The sequence below is a fragment of the Amphiura filiformis genome, chromosome 6 (assembly GCF_039555335.1).
Source record: "Amphiura filiformis chromosome 6, Afil_fr2py, whole genome shotgun sequence".
Lineage (NCBI taxonomy): Eukaryota > Metazoa > Echinodermata > Ophiuroidea > Amphilepidida > Amphiuridae > Amphiura > Amphiura filiformis.
Genome location: NC_092633.1, coordinates 10,752,838 through 10,762,731, shown reverse-complemented (window position 1 = coordinate 10,762,731; position 9,894 = coordinate 10,752,838).

Below are 9,894 nucleotides of genomic sequence, written 5' to 3'. Positions count from 1 at the left end.
ATGCACATATTTAACACATAGCAGCTATTGGATGCATGCCTCTAAATGGGTTTTTTTTTGACGGAAGAGACGAAATGCAGACACCCTCCACAAAACATTACAATATCACTTCCAATTTTTTGTATACAGCGGGCCTTAGTCCACGTGGCCATTTTTCTGTGGTTTTGTCATGCCACACGTTTCGTTGCTGTTTTATGCGAGTCCATTCTGGACTTAAAAAACACAATTTATAATTTTAGCGAAACTTGTTCGTTCTGAGACAAAGTTTGTACAGTGAATAAAATATATATCTTTATTAAATACGAAGCATAGTTGTTTTGTTTCATTTACTTGTATTTAATTTAATAATTGGGAATGATAAATATGTTCTGCTGAAAATGATTTTGTAATGTAGGTAGGTAGGCCTATAGTTATAACACGTCCCTAAATACAGTATTTAATATGATCGAAAACACACAATCTCCATTGCCTCTTTATTGAATCGCTCATTGCTGATAGATGACGTTAAATTTGAAGGTCACTCAGAATCATATAAAGCGGCAAATGCCGACTGGTCCCAACTCACAAGTAGCAATCAAAAACACAAATCGCGGGCATATGCAACTCATCAAGTAAAAGTGGAAAACAATTTTATCAACATGAGATTTAGTAATATACAGAAAGTGGAAAACAACATTAGATTTATAGTAAAGAGTATGCAGAAAGTGGAAAAACAACATTATTAACATGTCATTTATAGTAAAAGGGTTTGCAGAAAGTGGAAAAACAACATTATTAACACATGATTTATAGTAACCGAGTATGCAGAAAGTTATTATAAATCTCACGTTGATAATGTTGTTTTTCCACTTTCTGCATACTCTATTATTATAAAGCTCACGTTGATGTTGTTTTTCCACTTTCTGCATACTCTTTTACTATAAATCTCACGTTGATAATGCTGTTTCTCCACTTTCTGCATACTCTTTTACTATGAATCTCATGTTGATACTGTTGTTTTTCCACTTTCTGCAAACCCTTTTACTATGAATCTCGTGTTGATGTTGTTTTTCCACTTTCTGCAAACTCTTTTACTATGAATCTCGTGTTGATAATCTTGTTTTTCCACTTTCTGCAAACTCTTTTACTATGAATCTCGTGTTGATGTTGTTTTTCCACTTCTTGCAAACTCTTTTACTATAAATCACATGTTAATAATGTTGTTTTCCCACTTTCTGCAAACTCTTTTACTATAATCATATGTTAATAATGTTGTTTTTCCACTTTCTGCAAACTCTTTTACTATAAATCTCACGTTAATAATGTTGTTTTTCCACTTTCTGTATACTCTATTACTATAAAGCTCACGTTGATAATGTTGTTTTTCCACTTTCTGCATACTCTTTTACTATGAATCTCATGTTGATAATTTTGTCTTTCCACTTTCTGCAAACTCTTTTACTATAAATCACATGTCTATAATGTTGTTTTTCCACTTTCTGCAAACTCTTTTACTATAAATCACATGTCTATAATGTTGTTTTTCCACTTTCTGCAAACTCTTTTACTATAAATCACATGTCTATAATGTTGTTTTTCCACTTTCTGCAAACTCTTTTACTATAAATCACATGTCTATAATGTTGTTTTTCCACTTTCTGCAAACTCTTTTACTATAAATCACATGTCTATAATGTTGTTTTTCCACTTTCTGCAAACTCTTTTACTATAAATCACATGTCTATAATGTTGTTTTTCCACTTTCTGCAAACTCTTTTACTATAAATCACATGTCTATAATGTTGTTTTTCCACTTTCTGCAAACTCTTTTACTATAAATCACATGTCTATAATGTTGTTTTTCCACTTTCTGCAAACTCTTTTACTATAAATCACATGTCTATAATGTTGTTTTTCCACTTTCTGCAAACTCTTTTACTATAAATCACATGTCTATAATGTTGTTTTTCCACTTTCTGCAAACTCTTTTACTATAAATCACATGTCTATAATGTTGTTTTTCCACTTTCTGCAAACTCTTTTACTATAAATCACATGTCTATAATGTTGTTTTTCCACTTTCTGCAAACTCTTTTACTATAAATCACATGTCTATAATGTTGTTTTTCCACTTTCTGCAAACTCTTTTACTATAAATCACATGTCTATAATGTTGTTTTTCCACTTTCTGCAAACTCTTTTACTATAAATCACATGTCTATAATGTTGTTTTTCCACTTTCTGCAAACTCTTTTACTATAAATCACATGTCTATAATGTTGTTTTTCCACTTTCTGCAAACTCTTTTCCTATAAATCTCATGTCTATAATGTTGTTTTTCCACTTTCTGCAAACTCTTTTACTATAAATCTCACGTTGATGGTGTTGTTTTTCCACTCTCTGCATACTCTTTTACTATAAATTACATGTAAATAATGTTGTTTTTCAACTTTCTGCATACGCTTTTACTATAAATCTCACGTTGATAGTGTTATTTTTCCACTTTTTGCAAACTTTTTTACTATAAATCACATGTCTATAATGTTGTTTTCCCACTTTCTGCAAACTCTTTTACTATAAATTACATGTCTATAATGTTGTGTTTCCACTTTCTGCAAACTCTTTTACTATAAATCTCACGTTGATAATGTTGTTTTTCACTCTCTGCATACTCTTTTACTATAAATTACATGTAAATAATGTTGTTTTTCCACTTTTTGCAAACTCTTTTACTATAAATCTCACGTTGATAATATTGTTTTTCCACTTTTTGCAAATTCTTTTACTATAAATCTCACGTTGATAATATTGTTTTTCCACTTTTTGCAAACTCTTTTACTATAAATCTCACGTTGATAATGTTGTTTTTCCACTTTTTGCAAACTCTTTTACTATAAATCTCACGTTGATAGAGTTGTTTTTCCACTTTCTGCAAACTCTTTTACTATAAATTACATGTCTATAATGTTGTTTTTCCACTTTTTGCCAACTCTTTTACTATAAATCTCACGTAAATAATGTTGTTTTTCCACTTTTTGCAAACTCTTTTACTATAAATCTCACGTTGATAATGTTGTTTTTCCACTTTTTGCAAACTCTTTTACTATAAATCTCACGTTGATAATGTTGTTTTTCCACTTTTTGCAAACTCTTTTACTATAAATCTCATGTTGATAATATTGTTTTTCCACTTTTTGCAAACTCTTTTACTATAAATCTCACGTTGATAGAGTTGTTTTTCCACTTTCTGCAAACTCTTTTACTATAAATCACATGTCTATAATGTTGTTTTTCCACTTTTTGCAAACTCTTTTACTATAATTCTCACGTTGATAATGTTGTTTTTCCACTTTCTGCAAACTCTTTTACTATAAATCTCATGTTAATAATGTTGTTTTTCCACTTTTTGCAAACTCTTTTACTGTAAATCTCACGTTGATGTTGTTTTTCCACTTACTGCAAACTCTTTTACTATAAATCTCATGTTGATAATATTGTTTTTCCACTTTTTGCAAACTCTTTTACTATAAATCTCACGTTGATAATGTTGTTTTTCCACTTTCTGCAAACTCTTTTACTATAAATTTCATGTTGATAATGTTGTTTTTCCACGTTCTGCATACTCTTTTACTATAAATCTCACGTTAATAATGTTTGTTTTTCCACTTTCTGCAAACTCTTTTACTATAAATCACATGTTAATTATGTTTTCTACTTTCTGTAAACTCTTTTACAATAAATCACATTTTAATTATGTTGCTTTCTACTTTCTACTATTTATTTATTTATTTATTTATTTGTTTATTTATTTATTTATTTATTCACACTTACACTTTTAAGTTTAAAAACTCATTCACTCACACCCCCACTCACTCACTCACTCACTCAATCAATCAATCAATCAATCAGCCAATCAATCAACAGATCAATCAATCAATCAATCAATCAATCAATCAATCAATCAATCAAACACACCCCCACTCATTCACTTACACCCCACTCACTCATATCAATTACTTTGTGTTGGTGGCAATTGCTTTTTGACAGCCATTGAATACAGCCATTAGGCCTACTATACAGTGTGGGCCAAAAACAACTTTACCCAATTTCAGAGGGTGGCTGTCCAAATTGTAGAAGAGCTATTCATAATATTGTTACATATTCTAAATGTATACATTTCTAATAGTATGTGATGAAGAAATGAAAGCAAAAGAAGATAAATTAACAAAATGGTGCTAGTTTTACGTCCGAGGGTCAAAAATCACTTTGTCCACACGTAATTCAATGGTGTATGTCCGATTGCTTAGAATATGGCATACATTTGCGTTAGGCATACATGTAATTGGTAAACACGTTTGGCTTGTCTTTGACAAGTGATGATTGTTTTACATGCATGAAAGAAATTCAATCGATTTTAACCCCCATTTACTTGTCATGAACTCGAACTTTACCCCTGTCATTGACCAACAATTAGCATAAAAATTACACAATAATTACAAAGGTTTTATCTGGCGCAAATTTTCAATTTTAAATAGGCCTTCGTGCATTTCGTGACTGCGTGGCTTATTTCTAAATAGGTTTGCAAGGCGTCAAGATAAGGCAATTCACAACACAAGAGATGACTTTTATGGCAGAGGTATATTTAATTAAGAACAGAAAGCTTTTTGGTAGTGCAGCGTGAATTTCGGATTCGTTTCCTGAACGTAAGATCCCACCGAAACCTACCATAACTCTACATACGGACAACTTTCACAACCTCGGAAGTGTGATGAATAGATGCAAAGCACGGAGCGGACGTCCAAGAACTGGTCGTCCAGCTGCAAATATTCCAGTGGTTCAAAGGGAACTGGCAGCTAACCCCAGAGTCAGTTGTCGACGCAACAATTTGCCGAACATACCACGAACGCAATAACTTCAATAACTTCAAACTTTCTTATAGATAACATTTCGTAATGACAAAAAAAAAAAATCAGGTCTGAGGTTATAATTGCTTTGCGCACTAAAAAGAGTATTGTGTTTATCTTTGCAGCGTGAAAGACAAAATATCATAACTTGACATTTAAATTGTTCATGTTTGATTTATTTGATTGTGTTATATAAAATTGCTGAACAAATTTGTGCGTATACTGAGTGGTGCTCATTCTTTATCGAACTCCATTGCAAGTGATGCGACGCGACAGCTAGTAGGCCTTCACGTGGACAAAGCTAATTTTGACTCTTTGATTTAAAACTTGCGTCACGTTTTTAATTTAATACATTTTTGAGTAGTTTTTTCACCAAATACTCTAAAGGAGATGTTCTTTACGAATATGTGAAAACAATTTGCAGCAGACTTTTTAATTTTGAGATACAAACCTTTTAAATTGGGTAAAGTTGTTTTTGGCCCACACTGTATAGTATTCCTGTGATCTAATAGGTTTTGGGGGATATATGGTCGGAAGCGATTTCTCAATAAGGCAAATGGTTCGGAATAAACTGGCTCCCAATCTTCAGCACTATATGATCCATTTGAGAATATAACATGTAGGGCCTACCATAATGAAAGTTACACTAATAAGAAATGAAGGATTTATTTGATTATTTGATAAGTACAAGTCACTATAGGCCTGGTACTTGCAAATTATTTCATTTAATAGTGTTCATTCACATTTGAATGTGATCGAATTCTCACAAAATACCCCTATAGTTGTTTCAATGTGTACATTTTACACGCGTTACAATTCGAACACCTCTTATTTGAGGTGGACATTCTGAAGACAGACTTGGCCACTATAAACGAAAGAGGACACTTTTCTTCGCCTGAAGACACGAAAGCTACGGCTTTTGGCACTGAAACTAGCCAGCAGCGTAAAAAAGTATTGACAAAACTCCCGGGACAAAACTGCACAAAAGACCCCTGTATAATATAAGTTTGATATTTTTGCCAGATATAACCCAAAGACAATTGTATTTACCAGACCGCTGTCACTGCATGAATGCCCCTTAGTTCCAATGATTTTTTTTACAACGCCAGACTTGAAACAAACAAACAAAGACACCAATAGCAAATGAAAAGTGGGGATTTCGGCTAATAGGCTAATCAAATAAAAAAATTAGCCACCACTAATTGCAACAGAATCCATTTTGCATGCTTCCATCCCCCAACAGCTCACAATCATCATCATCATCATCAGTCGGCTGCGGAGCAGGCGACTACAAGCTTTTTCCATCCAACTATTGCGATTTTGGGCAAGCGAAACAATTTTGTTTGGCTACAGCATCCCTTCAGTATCTCCCAGGAGGTGCTGGACATACTGTAAGTACAGTGTGCGCGTCCGTCCCAGTTTCCTCTGGCTCGTCGTCTTCAAGACGCAGTATATGGCCGAGAAATTCGAGTTGATGAATCTTGACTCTGGAAACCAGTGGAGTGGTGTTGGTCAGATTGTAGATGGTTTCATTTGGAATCCGATCCACACGCTTGATGTTTCACATGACTCTGTAGCAAGATGTTGCAAAGGCATTGATCTTGTTTTCCGTGCATGTGCTTGGTGATAAAGCTGCCCAGACTAGTGCTTTTCTTCTTTTTAGGTCTCCAGCACTAGAGCCTATATCTTGGATCCCAAGTACTTGAAGTCTGTGACATGGTTGATAGTACTACCATAGACTTGAAGTGCTGGTTGGGCGTTACAGTTTGCAGTCAAAAACAAAAAACAGCTCACACAAAAACATATCAAAAGTCTCCAAAAATCCAAGTAGTGGAACAGTGCCACAGTGGAACAGTGCCTAATTTGCATAAATCCAAAATGGCTGCTTATGCAGGGGTGAAATGTCAAATTTGGTCAAATCTTGCTGAAAACCATACCAATGTATTGCCCTTGTCTCCGATGTACATTTCTTGAGTTATAGGGGAAAAGGTCAAATGTCAACATTTGAACTCCACAGGGGGACAAAAAATGAAAAATTATCAGATTTTGATTTTTTTTAAATGGTCTCATATTGTTCCGCTTGCATTTAATAAAAAGAATAGTTTGCCATGTCTCAGGTGATTTGTTACCTTGGTAACATGGCAAAGAAGGTCAAATCCCATTGTGCCGTGTTGACCTTAACCTATTTTGTGATGTTACCTATATGTAACAAAACATCCAAAATAATGCAACTTTTACCATCTCGATTTATTTTTGCCAAAGGAACAATTTGAGACCAGTTGGATTAAAATTGGACCATTTTTAAATTGTAAACACCCGTGGGCCCCAAAATTTGACACTTGACCTTTTTGCCTATAACTCAAGAACTATATGTCGGAGACTGGTCAAACTATACTTTTTCTGAATCCTTATGATAAGAGCAATGTATTTGTATGGTTATTGACAAGATTTGAATAACTTTGAAATTTCACCCCTGCATATGCGGCCATTTTGGATTTATGCAAATTAGGCACTGTTCCACTACTTGGATTTTTTGGGACTTTTGATGTGTTATTATATATGCTTTTCTGAAATGAATGGTGATTAAATGGATTCTGTTGCAATTAGTGGTGGGTTAACCCCTTTTTTTTTCTTAATTTGACTAGCCCATAATCACGGCCGAGAAAAACAAATGGGTCAAAAATACAATCTAATATCCCAAATAGGGGAATAGCACTGATCATGTAATTGCAAGTAAAGAAGAAGACCCTATGATAATCATCAACATCAACAATTTCCTATCACCTACCAAATTAGGCCTAAAGATAAAAATCACGTTTAGATTTGTGTGCTAGGTACATTTTTATATAACACTTTTTATTAAAGCCGTATTGTTACATTGCTGAAGACGCCTTTCAGTTTTATATATACACTAATGAACTAATCATACACTGCAAAATCCATCGTTTAAATCATACGATCGAAATATTAGTCGAACGCATACGCGATGTTGATAACACTGTACTACGTACATGGCGTAGGCCTACTGGATGGTGATAACACATCATCCATGTTAATATGACCGACCTCAGTCACGAGCGACGGAGTGGTACACATTGGCGATATCGGCGCTGGAATTATGAGATTTTCTTTGCTTGTTGTAATTAAAGGGACATTATCTGACTGTAAAAACTAAAATTTTGCGGAAAAAAACTATAATCTATTTTAAAGGAAATGTTACAATATGGCGTTAAACGTTCGTACATATGCCTACATGTGCCATACATCCTGGTGTCAATTTTCAGAAGCCGTGGTTGATTGAATACGGAAGTGGCCAAATATGTTGCCAAATAGGTCTTTTTAACTGCATGTTAAAATTTCGGTATTTTTTCCAGATAAATGAGAAGAAATTTATGCAACGTCTATCTTACGTAATTTATTAGTTTCATTAGTAATTCTGCCGATTTTAAACATTTATTTTTATTTAAGATTTAAAGCTATTGCCCACATTTCACATGTGTATTAAAAACCTATGAGATAATTTGATTTGTCACGTGTCTGGTCTGTCCATCCAGCGAGTCCAGCCTCAGCAATGACTTGATTCGCTGCCCGGCTAGTTTTTATCAGAGGAAGTAATTCAAACTCGCCGGAAGTGGACATCCGTATGATGATAAAAGTGTGAGTAAATGTATTTTAAATCAAGCCTTATTTGGTTTATGATTCCGGGTTACACAAATGACCAATAATTAGATCCAACAATCAAATTTATAGCAACAATTATGTAATCTTAACCCACCCAAGTGCCCCAGCAGTCATGTGATGGGTCATGCGGTACAACACGGATGTCCATTTATGAACTTCGTTTGGAAATTCGGTTTGCATAAATCCTATCTGGATGGCATTAAAATAAAAAGTAACGCTATGTAAAAATTTGAAATCCTAATTTAATTTTGTTGAAGAAAAACCAGCCAAGATTATACTCAAACAAATTGAAGCGGCAGCAATGGTGACACTTCCAAGTATTATTTCCTTACTGACGGAATTTTTATTATTCTGTTAAGGGATGGGGTATGAACGTTTGGACAGTATTTATTGTGGGACATTATAGCATATCAGACACATCGAATTGCATTGTGAATACGAAGAATGTCCATTTTTTTTAAAATTCGCAATGTAATACACATTTTATAGCAAATGATTAAAAATTGATACATCTACATCTACAACAATACTTGGTAAAGTTGCCATAAAGGCAATATCTGACTAAGAACATGATTGCCGACACCGGTCGTCAAAAGACACGGCTCAGAAAAGCTAATTAAACAACAAATTAAAATGTAATGTTATAGAGTCCTGCTTTGAAGAGGCTCAGCTTTGTGCAATCAAGTAATGAAGAGGGCAGATATTCCATTTCGGTATTGTGCGAGGGAAAAAGCTGAATTTGTAGGTGTTGGAGGCCCGGGTTGGAGGATGGACCAATGACACGAAATTTAGCAGGATGGAACCTGATTTTCGTCTCAGGATGGAACTGACGAGTGTGAGTGGCAGATTGTCTTTGTATGTAGTCTGGAATTGGAACAGATATTTCTTGGTGCTGAATCTTGTGCATTGTGATGAGTCGTGACGTTTTTCTTCTGTGCTGTAGTGTTGGCCAGTTCAATTTGTTGAGAATATCTGTGACAGTACGGGGTGTTCCTGTAGTTGTGCAAAACCGCGCTGCTCTTCTTTAAAATATAGACCTGCCCTTAATTTTAAGGGTCATCAAAAGGGTCATTCAAAAAGTTCTGCCTCAATTTTCAAATCTCACTGTTGGTAAATGGTAAGCTATATACTGATTTACAAACGATTAATAATGTTGTACTTTTGTTGTGATACATGAGTCTGTGATCTCCAAAACAAAGTCTGGATGTTGTCTACATTCCTTGTCTGTTTTGCACGGATAAAGCATAATGTATTAATAAGCTGTAATATATCTCTTAGCCTATACTTTTAACCATGTTAACAAATCCACCAGAAACTACTTTGGTCCTGT